Source organism: Schistocerca serialis, chromosome 1 (assembly GCF_023864345.2).
Source record: "Schistocerca serialis cubense isolate TAMUIC-IGC-003099 chromosome 1, iqSchSeri2.2, whole genome shotgun sequence".
Taxonomy (NCBI): domain Eukaryota; kingdom Metazoa; phylum Arthropoda; class Insecta; order Orthoptera; family Acrididae; genus Schistocerca; species Schistocerca serialis.
In genome coordinates this window covers 355831516-355849639 of record NC_064638.1, presented here as the reverse complement: position 1 = coordinate 355849639, position 18124 = coordinate 355831516, and positions in this window count along the sequence as shown.

Sequence of the window (18124 nt, the reverse complement as noted above, 5' to 3'; positions counted from 1 at the left end):
TCGATACAAAATGTAACGACCGCGACGTATCGTTGCGGACTCTGAACGTAAATAATAGTTTAAGTACTGCGCATAAATACGAGACAAGACCCATTACTGTTCAAGTATGCAACTGGCGAAAATTCAATGCACACCGTAGTACTTGGACCACCAAGACGATCAGTATCGATAATATTCTTGGGTACAGTACGTATTCACACTTCTCGCCGTTTTAGTGTACGTAAGCCTGCTCTCATCCGAGAAGATCACGCGATCCCACTCCTCATTCTTTCATTCATTTCCAACTAGTAGTTAATGTGCTATGTTACTTTATTTGTCACGTCCTCAACTTTCGGAGAGTGATATGGTAGCAACTGCTTGTGGCAACAAGCCGAAAGAGGACGCCTAAGTGCAAAATTTATACACAGTGTGTGTAACAATTAGTAGCTGAAACTGACACGATAGAAAAGGGTGATAGGGTGGGGAGGGAGGGGGCGCCCAATTAGAAGTAGCTTGTGTGGAAAAATGTTTTCAAGCCTGTCGTGTCACAGGATATTTTAGCAAATGCGAGAAGGTTACGGAGATGCTCAAAAAACTCTAGCGGTAGACTAGGCGTTCGTAATGTCTCGTACCTCCCTCGACTGCGAAGTGACAATGCCCGTTTAGTTTCGTGGTTGTGATGCAGCGTTTGCTTTATTATTTTTTCGTCCAATGTTACTCTGATATTGGTCAGGCGCTCACTTGAGCAAATACATCTCTCCTGCCGACTCATTTTAATCTGTCACCCACGGACGGAGAAAAACAAAAGAAAAATTACTTGTCAGCTTTCTGGAGTTTATTACTGAGAGCAATAGCGCACCAAATGTCATTTCACTTTTGGGCAAAGAGAGATTTGACGTACATCCGCAGCTGGAATGACGAAAGGGAGGGGTTCTCTAGCTAAACAGTCAGCCAGTTCAGTTCATTCCCTGGGATACCCTCATGAGTTTGGGCCCAGAGAAAGACAATTGAGCAGGAGGCAAAGCCGAGGGCCGAGAGAAGGTCATGGATAGCAGAGACAAAGGGTGACGAGAGTAGCTTCGCCCGATTGTCTGCAGGCTGCTCATTGAGTCGGTGCACATTAAAACACTATGGAGGGAGGCCTGAGTAACAAAATGCAGGGCCCTGTTAATGACCAGCAGCTCTTCTGTGACACACTACAAGATCCTGGCAATAAATGATGTTCTAAGCCAGTAGGATATGTGAAAGCATATCCCGCCTTACCTGTTGTTGTGGTCTTCAGTCCTGAGACTGGTTTGATGCAGCTCTCCATGCTACTCTATCCTGTGTAAGCTTCTTCATCTCCCAGTACCTACTGCAACCTACATCCTTCTGAATCTGCTTAATGTATTCATCTCTTGGTCTCCCTCTACGATTTTTACCCTCCACGCTGCCCTCCAATACTAAATTGGTGATCCCTTGATGCCTCAGAACATGTCCTACCAACCGATCCCTTCTTCTGGTCAAGTTGTGCCACAAACTTCTCTTCTCCCCAATCCTATTCAATACTTCCTCATTAGTTATGTGATCTATCCATCTAATCTTCAGCATTCTTCTGTAGCACCACATTTCGAAAGCTTCTATTCTCTTCTCGTCCAAACTATTTATCGTCCATGTTTCACTTCCATGCATGGCTACACTCCATACAAATACTTTCAGAAATGACTTCCTGACACTCAAATCTATACTCGATGTTAAAAAATTTCTGTTCTTCAGAAACGCTTTCCTTGCCATTGCCTGTCTACATTTTATATCCTCTCTACTTCGACCATCATCAGTTATTTTGATCCCCAAATAGCACAACTTCCTTACTACTTTAAGCGTCTCATTTCCTAATCTAATTCCCTCAGCATCACCCGACTTAATTCGACTACATTCCATTATCCTCGTTTTGCTTCTGTTGATGTTCATCTTATATAGTACTTTCAAGACACTGTCCATTCCATTCAACTGCTCTTCCAAGTCCTTTGCTGTCTCTGATAGAATTACAATGTCATCGGCGAACCTCAAAGTTTTTATTTCTTCTCCACGGATTTTAATACCTACCCCAAATTTTTCTTTTGTTTCCTTAACTGCTTGCTCAATATACAGATTGAATAACATCGGGGAGAGACTACAACCTTGTCTCACTCCCTTCCCAACCACTGCTTCCCCTTCATGCCCCTCGACTCTTATAACTGCCATCTGGTTTCTGTACAAATTGTAAATAACCTTTCGCTCCCTGTATTTTACCCCTGCCACCTTCAGAATTTGAAAGAGAGTATTCCAGTCAACATTGTCAAAAGCTTTCTCTAAGTCTACAAATGCTAGGAACGTAGGTTTGCCTTTCCTTAATCTATTTTCTAAGATTAGTCGTAGGGTCAGTATTGCCTCACGTGTTCCAACATTTCTACGGAATCCAAACTGATCTTCCCCGAGGTCAGCTTCTACTAGTTTTTCTATTCGTCTGTAAAGAATTTGTGTTAGTGTTTTGCAGCCGTGACTTATTAAACTGATAGTTCGGTAATTTTCACATCTGTCAACACCTGCTTTCTTTGGGATTGGAATTATTATATTCTTCTTTAAGTCTGAGGGTATTTCGCCTGTTTCATACATCTTGCTCACCAGATGGTAGAGTTTTGTCAGGACTGGCTCTCCCAAGGCCGTCAGTAGTTCCAATGGAATGTTGTCTACTCCTGGGGCCTTGTTTCGACTCAGGTCTTTCAGTGCTCTGTCAAACTCTTCACGCAGTATCGCATCTCCCATTTCATCTACATCTACATCCTCTTCCATTTCCATAATATTGTCCTCAAGCACATCGCCCTTGTATAGACCCTCTATATACTCCTTCCACCTTTCTGCTTTCCCTTCTTTGCTTAGAACTGGGTTTCCATCTGAGCTCTTGATGTTCATACAAGTGGTTCTCTTATCTCCAAAGGTCTCTTTAATTTTCCTGTAGGCAGTATCTATCTTACCCCTGGTGAGATAAGCCTCTACATCCTTACATTTGTCCTCTAGCCATCCCTGCTTAGCCATTTTGCATTTCCTGTCGATCTCATTTTTAAGACGTTTGTATTCCTTTTTGCCTGCTTCATTTACTGCATTTTTATATTTTCTCCTTTCATCAATTAAATTCAATATTTCTTCTGTTACCCAAGGATTTCTACTAGCCCTCGTCTTTTTACCTACTTGATCCTCTGCTGCCTTCACTACTTCATCTCTCAAAGCTACCCATTCTTCTTCTACTGTATTTCTTTCCCCCATTCCTGTCAATTGTTCCCTTATGCTCTCCCTGAAACTCTGTACAACCTCTGGTTCTTTCAGTTTATCCAGGTCCCATCTCCTTAAATTCCCACCTTTTTGCAGTTTCTTCAGTTTTGATCTACAGGTCATAACCAATAGATTGTGGTCAGAGTCCACATCTGCCCCTGGAAATGTCTTACAATTTAAAAACCTGGTTCCTAAATCTCTGTCTTACCATTATATAATCTATCTGATACCTTTTAGTATCTCCAGGGTTCTTCCATGTATACAACCTTCTTTCATGATTCTTAAACCAAGTGTTAGCTATGATTATGTTGTGCTCTGTGCAAAATTCTACCAGGCAGCTTCCTCTCTCATTTCTTAGCCCCAATCCATATTCACCGACTATGTTTCCTTCTCTCCCTTTTCCTACACTCGAATTCCAGTCACCCATGACTATTAAATTTTCGTATCCCTTCACTATCTGAATAATTTCTTTTATTTCATCATACATTTCTTCAATTTCTTCGTCATCTGCAGAGCTAGTTGGCATATAAACTTGTACTACTGTAGTAGGTGTGGGCTTCGTATCTATCTTGGCCACAAAATGCATTCACTATGCTGTTTGTAGTAGCTTACACGCATTCCTATTTTCCTATTCATTATTAAACCTACTCCTGCATTACCCTTTTTGACTTTGTATTTATAACCCTGTAGTCACCTGACCAGAAGTCTTGTTCCTCCTGCCACCGAACTTCACTAATTCCCACTATATCTAACTTTAACCTATCCATTTCCCTTTTTAAATTTTCTAACCTACCTGCCCGATTAAGGGATCTGACATTCCACGCTCCGATCCGTAGAACGCCAGTTTTCTTTCTCCTGATAACGGCATCCTCTTGAGTAGTCCCCGCCCGGAGATCCGAATGGGGGACTATTTTACCTCCGGAATATTTTACCCAAGAGGACGCCATCATTTAATCATACAGTAAAGCTGCATGCCCTCGGGAAAAATTACGGCCGTAGTTTCCCCTTGCTTTCAGCCGTTCGCAGTACCAGCACAGCAAGGCCGTTTTGGTTATTGTTACAAGGCCAGATCAGTCAATCATCCAGACTGTTGCCCTTGCAACTACTGAAAAGGCTGCTGCCCCTCTTCAGGAACCACACGTTTGTCTGGCCTCTCAACAGATATCCCTCCGTTGTGGTTGCACCGCCTTACCTATCGTCTTAGAAATATCAGTATAGAAGATGGCAGCATCCTGGAACTCTGCAAGGATGGAATGCATAAGACGCCAGAAGACCATAGCAGCGACGGAGACCTTACGACCCTGGAGTATGTCGGTCCTAATCCATGGTCTAGGTAGCATCCAAGGGTGATTGGGGGAGGGAGGGGGGAATACACAGGGCACATTCCAGTAAAGAGACATTCCAACCGGCAATCCCACCTGCGAGCGGTTATAGGTAGGGAGACATCACTCATTTGTGAAGAGAAATTTGGTCAGGGAATCGGCGAATGGCGATTGGTAATTGTGTAACAAACAAGGAGTTGGTTCCATCATATTTGCAGAGGGGAATCCCCTCTTCTACGAGGAGACTTAACGGGACTAGTGTGAAAGGCACCAACAGCTAGACGCACCCCTAATGGTGAACAGGGTCAAGCATTTTCAGAGTGGAAAGAGCCGCTGAGCCATAAACCTGATTGCCATAATCTAGTCTGGACATGACAAGAGCACAGTAAAGATGGAGAAGAGTTGCACGGTCTGCTCCCCAAGATGTTTGGGCCAGGAGACGGAGAGCATTCAGCTTCCACATGTATGTAGTCTTTAGGTAGGAAATATGGGGCAGCCACATCAGCTTTTGATCAAGCATAAGACTCGAGAAATGAGACTGTGTTACAACGTCTAGGAGCTGGTCGCCTAAATCAAGTTCTGGATCGAGGTGTACTGTGGGTCGACGACAAAAATGTATAGCCCGCGTTTTGGAGGGAGAAAACTGGAAGCCATAGGAGACGGCCCACGCAGAGGACCGTCGGATAGCGCCTTGGAGCCGGCGCTCAGCACATGCTACTGAGTGGGAGTTGCACCAGATGCAAAAACCTTGTGGGATACCACTCTCCTGAATCTGAGAGGCGCTGAGTGAAGTGGGAATTCGAAACTGGAAAAGCTGGGGGGATAAAAACACCTGGATAAAAGTCGGAAGGGGACCACGAAAACCCCAGTCATGGAGGGCAACTAAAATGTGATGGCGCCAAGTTATATTATATGCCTTATGTAAGTCAAAGAAGACACGGTTCGGGCGGGTAAATGGTCAGTTGGAGATCGTCCTTCACAGAAGCTACACTGATACAGGGACAAAAGACCCTGAGATTCGAGTACCCAAGTTAATCAGAAGCTAACCATCATGTCAAGCAGTATCGGGTGGTGACTGTCGAGAGACGTTGGGTTCTTCCCGGACGTAATGACAGGATAACTATACTGTCTCGCCATGGCGAGGGGAAGGCACCTGCGAGTCAAATTTGGTTGAAGATCCTGAGTATGTATTACCTCTGGGTAACGTTCTAGTGTTGGATCATCTGGTTGTGGATCGAATCCGAGCCTTGGGCCATGTCATGTGAAGAGATAAGATCCTGCAACAATTCCCATTCAGTGAAGGGTTCATTATGGGGTTCAGCTTGGTGGGGGATTAAAACAGAGGGGGGGGGGGGGGGGGGGGGGCTCTTCAGCTTGGCGCTTCTGCCGAAGAAAGGTAGCATAACAGGAAGAGGATGCCAATGTTGTTGCAAAGTGTGTCGCGTGGTGTTCTGCAAGGACCAATGGATCAATACACACAAAGCCTTGGACGATAAGTCCTGGACAGCTGACATTCCTGTCAATTTATCCATAAATGTAAACCATTTCAATTTTATCTTGTATCGTAACAACCTGCGTACTAATAAATAACGTGGTCAGGTTATGACGGAACGTATTTAAGAAATGAGATACGACGTGAAAGCAATTAGATCAAGTCAAATAATGAATAAATGAATGTTTCGAAACAGCTGCACGGAGAAAACTGCGCAACACTGAGGTGTTACAAGTTCAATTTTTTTTTTTTTTTTTTTTTTGAACCAGTTCATTTTTCTCGAGATAATACTGTTTCCGAACTCAGCTGTGTTGGTTGCACTCGTAGATTAGAACGCCATCTATCGCGCAATGAGAAAAGCGTTACATACAAAATAAACGTATTTTTTCCCGACAGAATCCGAATCTACAATACAAACAGGATGTTCCTATTTAAGATTTCAAACACTGTTATCGCCGGAGAGAATGTTTTACAATATTTAACACTTATTTGTTCACTGTTTAATCCGATGCTTAGTTTGAGATCTTTCGTTGTCTCATGATAAAAAAAAAAAAACTCATCGCGTATATATGCATTTTAGTGATTTCAGATTTTTATTAAAATGGTATTGATTCTTTATTCCAAAGGATGTACTGTATTTGTGTTTTTCAACTAGAGCTCAATTTATAGTTAAAGGGTAGCTTGGGAGCGAGAACAGTGAGTAAAAAAATTCTGTGTTTCATTCTCTCTCTGATTCTGCGCCAGCAGGGATAAATTCAAGAGAGGTTCCACCTTATGGAAGATACCGGCTTTTTTATCTAAACTCATTTGAGCACTTTTGTGCTATCTTCAGTGGTTTTTTTTATTGCTGAGTGAAACTTATAACAATATGGAATATCTGAATTACTGCTTAAAGTAATTTATATACATATAGAGGAAGGGTAAGTAGTCGCCAAACTATGTATTGGTTCACATACAGTGGCGGTCAAAATAATAGAGCCACCTGGCATAGGTTTGGAATAAAGTGCACATTTATTACTTGACATGTTTGAACTATGATGGAAACCATTACAACCGAGTCACATTGTACTATAGTCAGTTATATCGATAACACAACACAAAATAATCAGTAATAATCGATAATATTCAAAAGAATACCAGACCACAGGGTCAAAAAAATAGAGCCAATTGAAACAAATATATTGTACTTGATCTCAGTCTTATGAAACGTACAGGAACAGTCTTTTTTGCATAGGACTGCATTAGTACTTCGTGGGGTAACCCTTATTTTTGAGGATTGCCCTGCACCTCTTACCCATAGAGTCTACTAAACGCCTGCATTCGTCACTACTGATCGCATACCAGGCTCTCTGGATTTCTTCCCACAGTTTTTCTGACGATGTAGCTTTTGAGCGGTCAATTCTCTTGTCTAAGATCTCCCATAAGTTCTCAATGGGTGATGCGTCAGGGGACTGAGGTGGCCACTCTAATACTTCGATATTGTGCTCTTGAACAAACTGCCTTATGATCCTTGCAGTATGCTTTGGATCGTTATCGTGCTGAAATTTCCATTTCAGCGGCATTTCCTCTTCAGCATAAGGCAGCATCACATTTGCCAAGATGTCTTTGTACATTTCTGCGTTCATTATGCCGTTGATACGGTGTATTGGACCAATGCCGTACCACGAAAAACATCCCCATACCATAACACTTCCGCCACCGTATTTCACAGTTTTTAAAGTGTACTTGGGATTAAATTCCTGGTTTGGTGGGCGGCGCACATAGACTTTTCCGTCTGAGGCAAACCTATTAAACTTGGATTCATCGGACCAAAGGATGTTCCTCCACCAAGTATTAGGTTTGTGTTCATTTCTCCGGGCAAAGGCTAACCTTTTCCGAACATTAGCTTGTGAAACATGTGGCTTCTTTCTTGCAATGCGCCCATTCAATTTTGCAGATCTCAGTCGTCTTTGAATCGTTGAGGTTGATGGTTGAACATCATGTTCGTCGCTAAACAAAATGGCTTTCAGTCGTGGTGTTGACAAAAATGGGTCTTTCTTCACTTCCCTAGTGATGAGTCTGTCTACGCGAGGAGTAGTTACACGAGGTCGCCCCCTGTTCTCCACCTGCGGCTTTGTTTGTTTTGACCGTCTCATGGCGTTCTGGACTCGTTTTCGCGAAACGTGCAAGACATTGGCTATTTTATTCATGGACATCCCACTTTTGAACATCCGGAACATTACTATACGCTCATCTTCACTGGTATGCTTTGCTCTGCCCATCTAGACGAATGTAAACAAAACCACACGTCAATTTACATACAAAACAACTGCATAAAAATCAATTTAAAGGCACATGTGTAAAGCGGCTCTATTATTTTGACCCATAAGATTCTTACCTTTATGCCTCTTTTCACACGTCTAGCTCAAACGCTTCCTTTCGGACGACTAAAGATAGCAGCAACGTCTTCCCTGATGTTGTCTACAAGGGACTGACAACACGGCACTCGTGGCGATTTCGCGAACTAATAGATATCCTAGTTCTTAATCTCGTCAATAAAGGTGGCTCTATTATTTCGACCGCCACTGTATATAGTTGGCGACATGTTGCCCAACTGTAACGGAAAGCAAACAGCGCGTCTTTCACAAGGCGGAATATCTCTCCACTTCATGAACTCATATACACTGAGGTGCCACAAGTCAAAGAATACATCCTAATATCGTGTCGGACCTTCTTCCGCCTGGCGCAATGCAACACCTCGGCGTGGCATCAACTCAACAAATCGTTAGAAGTCTCCTGTAGCAATATTGAGCCATACTGCCCCTATAGCCGTCCATAACTGCAGAAGTGTTGTCGGTGCAGGATTTTGTGCACGAACAGAACTCTCGGTTATGTTCAATAATTGTTCGATGGGATTCCTGAGGGGCGATCTGGGTGGCCAAACCATTCGCTCGTATGACCAGAATGTTCTCCAAACCAATCGCGAGCACTTGTGATCAGGTGAGCTTGCACAGTGCCTTGTTGACAACCTGGGTCCAAGGCTTCGTGGAGTCTGTGTCACACTTTAACGCTACCATCAGTTTCTACCAACTGCAATCGGGACTCGTCTGACCAGACCACGGTTATCCAGTCGTCTGGGGTCCAACCGAAATGGTCACGAGCCCAAGAGAGGCGCTGCTGGCGATGTCGTGCCGTCAGTCGTCTGCTGCCATAGCCCATTAACGCCAAATTCGCTGCACTCCCTTAACGGATACGTTCTCCGTACGTCCCACACTGATTTCTGCGGTTATTTCACGTACTGTTCCTTGTGTGTTAGTCCAGCTCAGCTGCTCCCGGTCGCTGTGTTGTCCGTGGTGAAGGTTAATGCCTGTGTTTTGGTATTCTCGACATAGTCTTGATCCACAATATTGGATTTCTAACGATTTTCGAAACAGAATGTCCCATGGATCTCGTTCCAACTACCATTCCGGGTTCAAAATCTGTTTATTCAAGTCGTGCGGCCATAATCACGTCGGCAACTTTTTCACACGAATCACCTCAATACAAATGACAGCGTCAATGTGCCGTCCTTTTATACCTTGTGTACGCGATCCTGCCGCCATTTTGTATATACGGATGTCGCTATCCCATAACTTTTGTCGCTTCAGTGTTTATCTCTGCTATTCTTGGAACGTACAGATGAACGTGGTTGGTGTAACAAATGAAGTAAAACAGACACGAAATCTTTGGGCTTGGGCCATCGTGTTCCTGTAATGCTGATCGCAGCCGAGCAACAGGTTTCATGTATACGAGAGAAGGTAGCCAGCAGGACAGGAACAGCGCGCCTGTCCCATTACCGTCGCTGTCGGCTGTACCTTACCGGCACTGGAGCAGGCGCGTAGTTCCCTGCGTCCTGATCTCGAGCAACGCACGGAATTCTATTTCTGGACCAGCCGCGCCCACCCCCCTCGTTGCTGACGCGCCGCTGGGAGCTTCCAGAAGCCTGGTTCTCGACTGTCCCGAGTTTCCTCCCGGGATCGCGCTCTGCTGCGCCACGCCGCGCCAGAAACTCGCCTCTTATCGAAATCTTTCCGGTTTCCGCGTCAGCCGCTCGAGTCCGCAAAACAGCCGCCACTGATTTCGAGCAGCGGCAACTGCTTTCAAGTCTGAGCCGCTCCTACCACTTCTTTCGAACGACACGTCAATCGCATAGTTGTACGACGAGGGAAACTGCAAAGTTCATCAAACTATCCATAGCCCCAAGCACATGCACTGGCTTCCATTTTCTAAACTCTACTGCAGTTAGGAAGCTTCATCGAAAGAAATTAAATTCCTGATACGTTCTACGGCTTTCAGCTTGAAAATAAATATTTTCGTCATTCTCGGCGATTTTCGTTTCATGAGCATGAGGTAGCGGCACGCGGCGGAGAAACAATCCTTTGCTCGAGGCGTAAAGCCTGTAAAACAAAAATCACCGAGAAAGACGAAAATAAAGTCTGCGCTGCAAGATCTTCGTAGTTGTTTTTACTGCAGTGTGAAAATTATTTAAACCGACAAACTCTGGGAGGTTGCACAGGGCAGCAAAAGAAGTATTTTTCTGTAGTTATTCAAACCGATGGAGGGCGTATTCACTTTTCAGTTTTAATGACTGTTGTTGTAAAGGTTTCTGTTACGCAGGTAGAGGGTATACTTCACTCTTCACTTGTACAACTAAATGTGAATCAGCCATCACACCTCAACCCAGCACAGTACTTGTTTACTAAGGGGTCGACATACCTGGAGTACAATGATGTGCGTACTTCTGCATCCACTAGCCACAGTTACTCGTGCTCGTCAAGTGCGGTTCTACGTGAATGTGATGGTATGTGCTGTTGGTGACAGTTTAATTGGGCCATACCTAGGCCATTAAACGGCAGTCATTATTACAATTTCCCGTCGGAGTATAGTCAGGATTGCTGGATGACGTATCACTCGCTACAAGAGAGCGCACGTGGGTCCAGAACGACGGGGCGCCGGCACATTTCAGTCGACCCGTACGTTGATTCTTGAACAGACAGTTTACATAAAAGTGGATTGGCAGTGGTGGTCCTTTACCATGGGCTACGCGATCTCCTGAATTCGGCCCTTTGGACTTTTTCTGTGAGGAGAGATGCGCAATCTTGTTTACAGGACGGCTGTTGTATCGGAAGACTATCCGGTTGCTCGAATAGTAGTAGTAGTAGTAGTAGTAGTAGTAGTAGTAGCAGCAGCAGCAGCAGCAGCAGCAGCAGGAGGAAGAGCAGGAGAAAGTAGGAGACACTCCTGCAGCTTTTGACCGTTTTGGACAGAACATGACCCGCCGATATAACCTTTCTTTACAAGTCAATGGTGGCATTTTTTGAATCTCTAGTGCAATTGAAGTAATTGTGTTGTGTTAATGGCCCTGTGTCTTGGTAATAAAGAATTAAAAATTGTGTTACTTTTTATGTACTGTAAGAAATATTTGATTTTCTCGTAAAATGGTGACTCTCAGGAAAATACATGAGAAAAAGTGTTTTCAGTGTCCCATGTAACGTACCAAAGTTTGTTGGTTTAATTAATTTTCATCCAGAGACAACTCCTTCCAACAGTTTAAAAATTGCTCACAGGAAATATGACAGCACACAAAAATATTTGTTTTGATATCCTGTGCAATCTACCAGAGGTTATCGGTGTAATTAATTTTCACCTTGTATAAATTAGTTGGATTGGCCTGCTGTTTGAAGCAGCCTTTTTCAAAACATGTACTTTTTTTTTTAATCGCGTGCCCGTTTTTCCTTGGTTTCCACATGTGAAGGAGTAGTCAACAGAGAAAGGGGATAGCTGAGCAGTAAGCGTGAAGACGGAAACACAAACAGCCAATAAATACGGCGACGGCGACGACGGAAGGCTGAACAAGGAGGAGGAATAAGTAGATGAGTTAGCGGCAGAGATGACGGCGGTGTAGCATAAGGTAATAAGCGTCTCGTCGCCATCTATGCCGTTCAAGACCGAACTCTAACTTGATTGCAAAGCATACGACAATGACTCAGCATGTCTTTATCAGCGGGGTCACTGCAACATTCAGCGAAAAACTACACAAATCTTACTGAGGACAACTAGAAGGTCGTTTCAGATACTCCTGTTATACCAATACGGTCTTTACTATTCCGCCTTTGTATTCAATGTTTCTCGTAACGACGAGTGACTACAATGCAGTTTGCACTACTGCGTACACATCTGTAAGTGCCTACAGCAGATATGTCCATACAGACTGGACGCGCACCACCAGCTATTTGGACATTTCCTTCATATCACTCTGTTTGAAACACACACACTGTGTGTGTGTGTGTGTGTGTGTGTGTGTGTGTGTGTGTGTGTGTGTTAGATAATGGGGGAAGGAGTTGTGGACGGTGGCAGAGTGCATGCGTGCAACAATGATTCAATGGCTACTGTTTTCGGATGGATCGCTGTGACGTTCGGTAATTTGAAACAGTGTTCTAGCAGAAACGTCACTGCGTTTACAATAAGCTCTGTGGTCTACTTCGCTAAAGCCTTCCTTAAGCGGGACGTGAAGGATAACATGGATTTCAAGGCAGAAGGGAAGTATTATTCGTCGACTCCGTTGAAATTCCACATTACGAGGCACTCGCGCATGAACAACGGCATTGCGTCCCGTCGGATAATGGCAGCGCGCTACGAAACCAGTAAGATGTAAGTTTGTACATCACAAATTGAATCCAAACTACAATGCAGTTTACTGATGTGCCATATTTTGTATTAGAACTCGTGGCAAGGGAAAATGTGCTTTTCCAGGGTATTAGCAATTTAATCAGATACAAAAAATGCGTCGTTTGTGACAGGATTTGCTGCAATAATACCTCGGGAAACAGTACTCCTTAATCAGGAGTGCTACTATACCTCAAAGTGCAAATGCATAGGTTGTAGGAAGACGCTACCATAAAGTTCTTTGTTATTAATTTAAGCTTCTATTTAGCACGTGTCCAGAGTCGGAACCAAAATCTGTATGAAGCCAGTTGTAGCCGATAACAGCTGCTCGCGATTATTGCAGTCACAGATCTTGTTGGCGAGCACATAAGACAGTCATCCGTCATTGGGCGCAAACATTAGCCACGGTAGTATCCCCTGGTACGGCAAACAAACAAACACACACACACACACACACACACACACACACACACACACACACACAATTACATCCACAGATCGGAGAATGGCTAGGTTTTTGCTGAAGGTAGCAGCGCAGTTGAAGCATCATTCTCAATGTTCATTCGCATTTGCAATCCACGTTTACTTGATTAACATTCAAGTATTCACATTTGCTATATAGATGGGAGCCCTGCATTCCCCCATACTGACCAACAGGTATTGCCCTAGACTATTCACCTACATCCGAACGAATTATTTTGGGTATTCCGTTGTAGTTACCTGTTCTTATTTTGCGACGGGAATTGTGTTTCTGCTGGTAGATATGAGTGGACCAACTGCAACATTTTCAAGAACAACGAGACTCGTGTGAAACCATATCGATATTTTCAAAATAAAGTTTGTTGTCGATTTGATATATCATTATCAACAGTATCATTTCTTGTCGAGGAGTCTATCTGAAATGAATTGTACACAGTTTATGCCTGATTTTATTATTTCTAACTGCAACAGTGCACAGTAGTTATCAAAAGACCACTAGTCAGCTGCCTGTCGAGTAGCCCTACTTTCAACATAGTAGATGGTCTTACAGTATTGTAAGTACAGTACGAGTTCGTTCAATACACGCTATTGCGAAGATAACATTCTCTGCCAAGCTTGACATTTTCTCTTTTTCTGTCGATTAGGAAAGACTGATCTAAAGATGGCGAGATGGTGGCTGAGCACTTCGCTTTGTAATGGTGCACGTGAGTAACTTTGTTATGTACACTTTTGTGCATATTTAAGCGTTTCCACGGCTGCTATATGATTGTTATTTACATTACAAAAAACAAGAGGCATATCCCTATAAGCATGATTTCCTTCTCACGTTATGTATAATAAATTTTATACTGCTGGCTTGTATTATTATTATTATTATTATTATTATTATTATTATTATTCCTGCTACTGTTATTAAAGGGCATCAAACAAAAAAGGTATGTGTGCAACAACTTATTTCTGATTGTGAGATAATTACAACGAAACAGTGGCGCAGGAAACGTGGAAAACGAATTAGCAAGTCCTGATGGGCATTTGTATTCCCACTTTTCACGAAAGGAAATCAGTGTGTCAATCATTTGTCATCTTGCTCGATGTTCTCATCAATAGAAGGAAATGAGAAACGCAAGTACACACAAAATACACATTGCAGAATACGAGATACGCAATGAGTCTTCATCATGATACTATGATATGTTACGATTATTATTCTAATCAGAGAGCAATGGACTCTATAGCAAGGTATCCATAAACTGACCTGTTACACACTTAACTAAACATAAGTTTGTGGAAGAAGCCATCCTAAGAAATCTCACATAGAAAATTTGCACTTAGCAGCCTTTTCATATGGCTGCTGGTTTTACATAAATTTTCCTTTCACTTAACAGAAGTGTAGCATTAGTAGGATGAAACAGTTACTCTGCACTGAAAACGTAGATCGTGAAGTGGAAAATAGTAAAAACTGAAGTGAAACGTGTTAAGTGCACACAATAAATGAGGGAGCTGTGACTTTCGTGCCCACCTTTACGTCTGTGGGCAGGGAAGCCCTGGGAGTCCTTATCGAAAGCGGCTGAGAATGCCACTGAAAGGTTTCGTCGCAGAAGCAGGGAGAAGAGAAATGGAAAAGGAATACCCCTGGCTGCTCCGGTCTGAGTGTCTGCTTTGATTCCATGAATACAAAGTACTAAGTAGGAAACTGTGGTCTGGGTTAAAAAGGGCACCACTCTACTCTTGAAGGGCGAAGAACATAATAGCATTGTATGAAGATGGTATATATTCTTCTGGACATGTCCGAAAGAACAGATACCATACTCATATAGTTAAGGCTAACCGACCATTGACCTCCTCCTCCTGTGCGGATGCACATGTATTGCCCGAACTCTTACAGGAATCGGCAAGATTATCTGCCGCGAGTAATGAGTGTAATGGGCAGTGGCACTACGAAAGTAGTGTGTGGACATTAAGTTGGGAATGTGGGTCTCACGGGGAGCGTGCGAGGGATAATCTCCTGTAGTCGCACTATCCTCTGTGCCCTCGGTGGCTCAGATGGATAGAGCGTCTGCCATGTAAGCAGGAGATCCCGGGTTCGAGTCCTGGTCGGGACACACATTTTTCAACTATCCCCGTTGATGTATATCAACGCCTGTTGACAGCTTAGGGTCTTGATTTAAATATCATTTCATAATAGCATTGATCCAGCTATGTACTAAATGTGGTGAGAAACAATTTATACAGTAAATGAAATATGTGGTGGGCTAAATGTGGATGTCATTTTGTCCTTTCTGTAATGTTAGGGACAGAGACGAACTAATTTCACAGTTAGATGCTGCATGTAGTTAACCAAAAAATTAGATTGTCGCACTTTTTTATAGTCTCAGTTGCTGATTTACGTAACCCACACCGTTTGCACTTACTGGGGAACTCTGTTGCAATACAGTAGAAGCAGAGTTCCACCTATTACGACAGCAAGTTAATGTTTTCACGCAGTTTGCAGATCACAGATGAAACGGCGATCACATGACCACGGCTACGATTGTGAAGTTATGCACTTATCATTACGCTTTCGCACACAACCTATGATATTTCTCTCTCTCTCTCTCTCTCTCTCTCTCTCTCTCTCTCTCTCTCTCTCTGTGTGTGTGTGTGTGTGTGTGTGTGTGTGTGTGTGTGTGTGAGAGAGAGAGAGAGAGAGAGAGAGAGAGAGAGAGAGAGATGGGGTGAAGAAATTGTCGCACAGTGGATTGTTTGCGCCATTTATCGAGTAATACGAAACTTAATCTTCTCGTCGTTTATATGTTATTGTTTATTATTTTTCTTATTTCACTTTTATTACTTATTTTTATACTCAAATATATTAGTTCTTCAGAGTTATATTCACACTACATGTTGTTAAAACGACAAACGTGCCGAGTTGCAAATATGTTTAACAATTCTGATAGCTAATCTAAAACAAAACAACACTTACGTAACTGTATTCTCAACAGTTACCGTTCCAAGTCGGTAGTAGATTATTATTATTATTATTATTATTATTATTATACACAGTTCTTTCCTTCTTTCCTCCTATCATTCATGGGCTGAGCGAGGGAAGAATGCTCGTTGCCTCTGCTGTGCGAACTGTTATTAATTTCGTCTTCACGGTTTCTATAGGAGCAACGTATAAGCTGCCCCAGAATTTGCTTAGATTCTGTTTTGAAAACCTGCACCTACAAATTTCTATGTTTTCGCAATACATAAGACGTCTCTCATCCATCAACTATCTACATTTCAGATTTTGCCGAGTTTATACTACTGTTCCCGGCAGCAGCAGTCGAATGAGATACACGCCGACGTTCTCGTCCTGAGAGCATACATCTTAAAACTGAAAAAGGAAATGTTATTCAAAAGAGAAATAAAACAGCGTGTAATCTTTACGCTCTAGGAATACTGAAACACTCTTCAGCAGACACTTGATACTGTGTGACCACTGTATACGGGTGTGGGAGAAAACAAGTTATCTCTATTTCCTCCATAAAGAGAGGTGTAATTGCAAGGTAGACTCCAAGGATAAAGCTGCGGCCATAAAATCCCCAGCGGAGTGGCAGCAATTCGGGGCGGTTAACGGCCGGCGCGTATCGTTATCAGGTGGCCGTGGTAACGCCGCCATTGAGCCGGCTGCTACATCATTCACGGTCTATCGGCTACCGCGATCTCCACCCAGATATGTACATGCTCCCGCGGGCAGCTCTTCAGCAATCAGCTGCAACTGGAACACAAACAGCAGTATTATGCAAACCCGTAAAACTTGCGCAACTTTCCACCGCTTGCCAGAAGTTTAAAATAACTTCTTCTGACGACCACATTACAGGCGCCTCTATTCGCGATGGAGAACCCATACCAACACATGTGGCTACCTGTAAGCCTTCAGAATACAGAAATCCCGTTCGAGGTAATGCACAGTTATTCCACAGACAGATACTGATATTTACGAAGCAGCGATAAGGTAAAAGAAGAATGGTAGAGAATGAGGCCCTGCAACAGCTTAGTTCCTGTCCTAGCCTTCACATGCTTCTCGTTATAAGCAAAATCAAAGAACTGAAAATTCCTTGACCTCTGGCTGTGGGTCAAATGCCGCTAAATTAATTCCAGTAAATTTTGGGTTATTTTAAAAATGAATGACGCTGATATGCGTGTGGCATTTCCACCAGCACAATGCAGTTTCGCAAGGGATTCATTTTCTTCTTTTTTTTATACTATGACCGAGAGTTCAGAACCAATCCATGATTTGAAAATCACCTCTAAAAAATAGAAAAATAATGTATAGTTGTAATACAGCTCCACTGAAAATGCTATCAAAAGCTGAGAGCATTTAATAGAAAAGCAGACATAACAGTTATATGAACTCTAAGGAAAGATGGGGACCGATGTTCGAGAGCTGCTGACGAGAGTGAAATATGTTGTTCTCGGGCGCTGCTTCAGATCCTGTAGCTGAAACTTCCCAATATTCGGTGTTTCTCTTTTAGTGTTCTGATTCACGTTTCTTTTACTTATTTTTCTCATACCATGGCTGCTGTTAGCCATGAACGAACTGTCTCTCCTATTTTTAATACATTTAATGCCATGTTCTTTCTCGCACAGTTCCTTTAAATATCAACAGCATATTCTACAAAATGTCTACTAGCCACGTAAATTATTCTGTTAGGGACACAATTCTCCGCAAAGGTATAATTACTTCGCTACTAGCACACACTTGTATTTCAGATATTTCGTGAAGCTGGGCGAGGGATTACGACTTCAACATACACATAAACGCTACGAAGCAACGCGTTGACAGCTGATAAATGATTTGCGTACATAAAGGGCAAGATATAACAGAAAAAAATTGTTACTGTAACAACTAGAC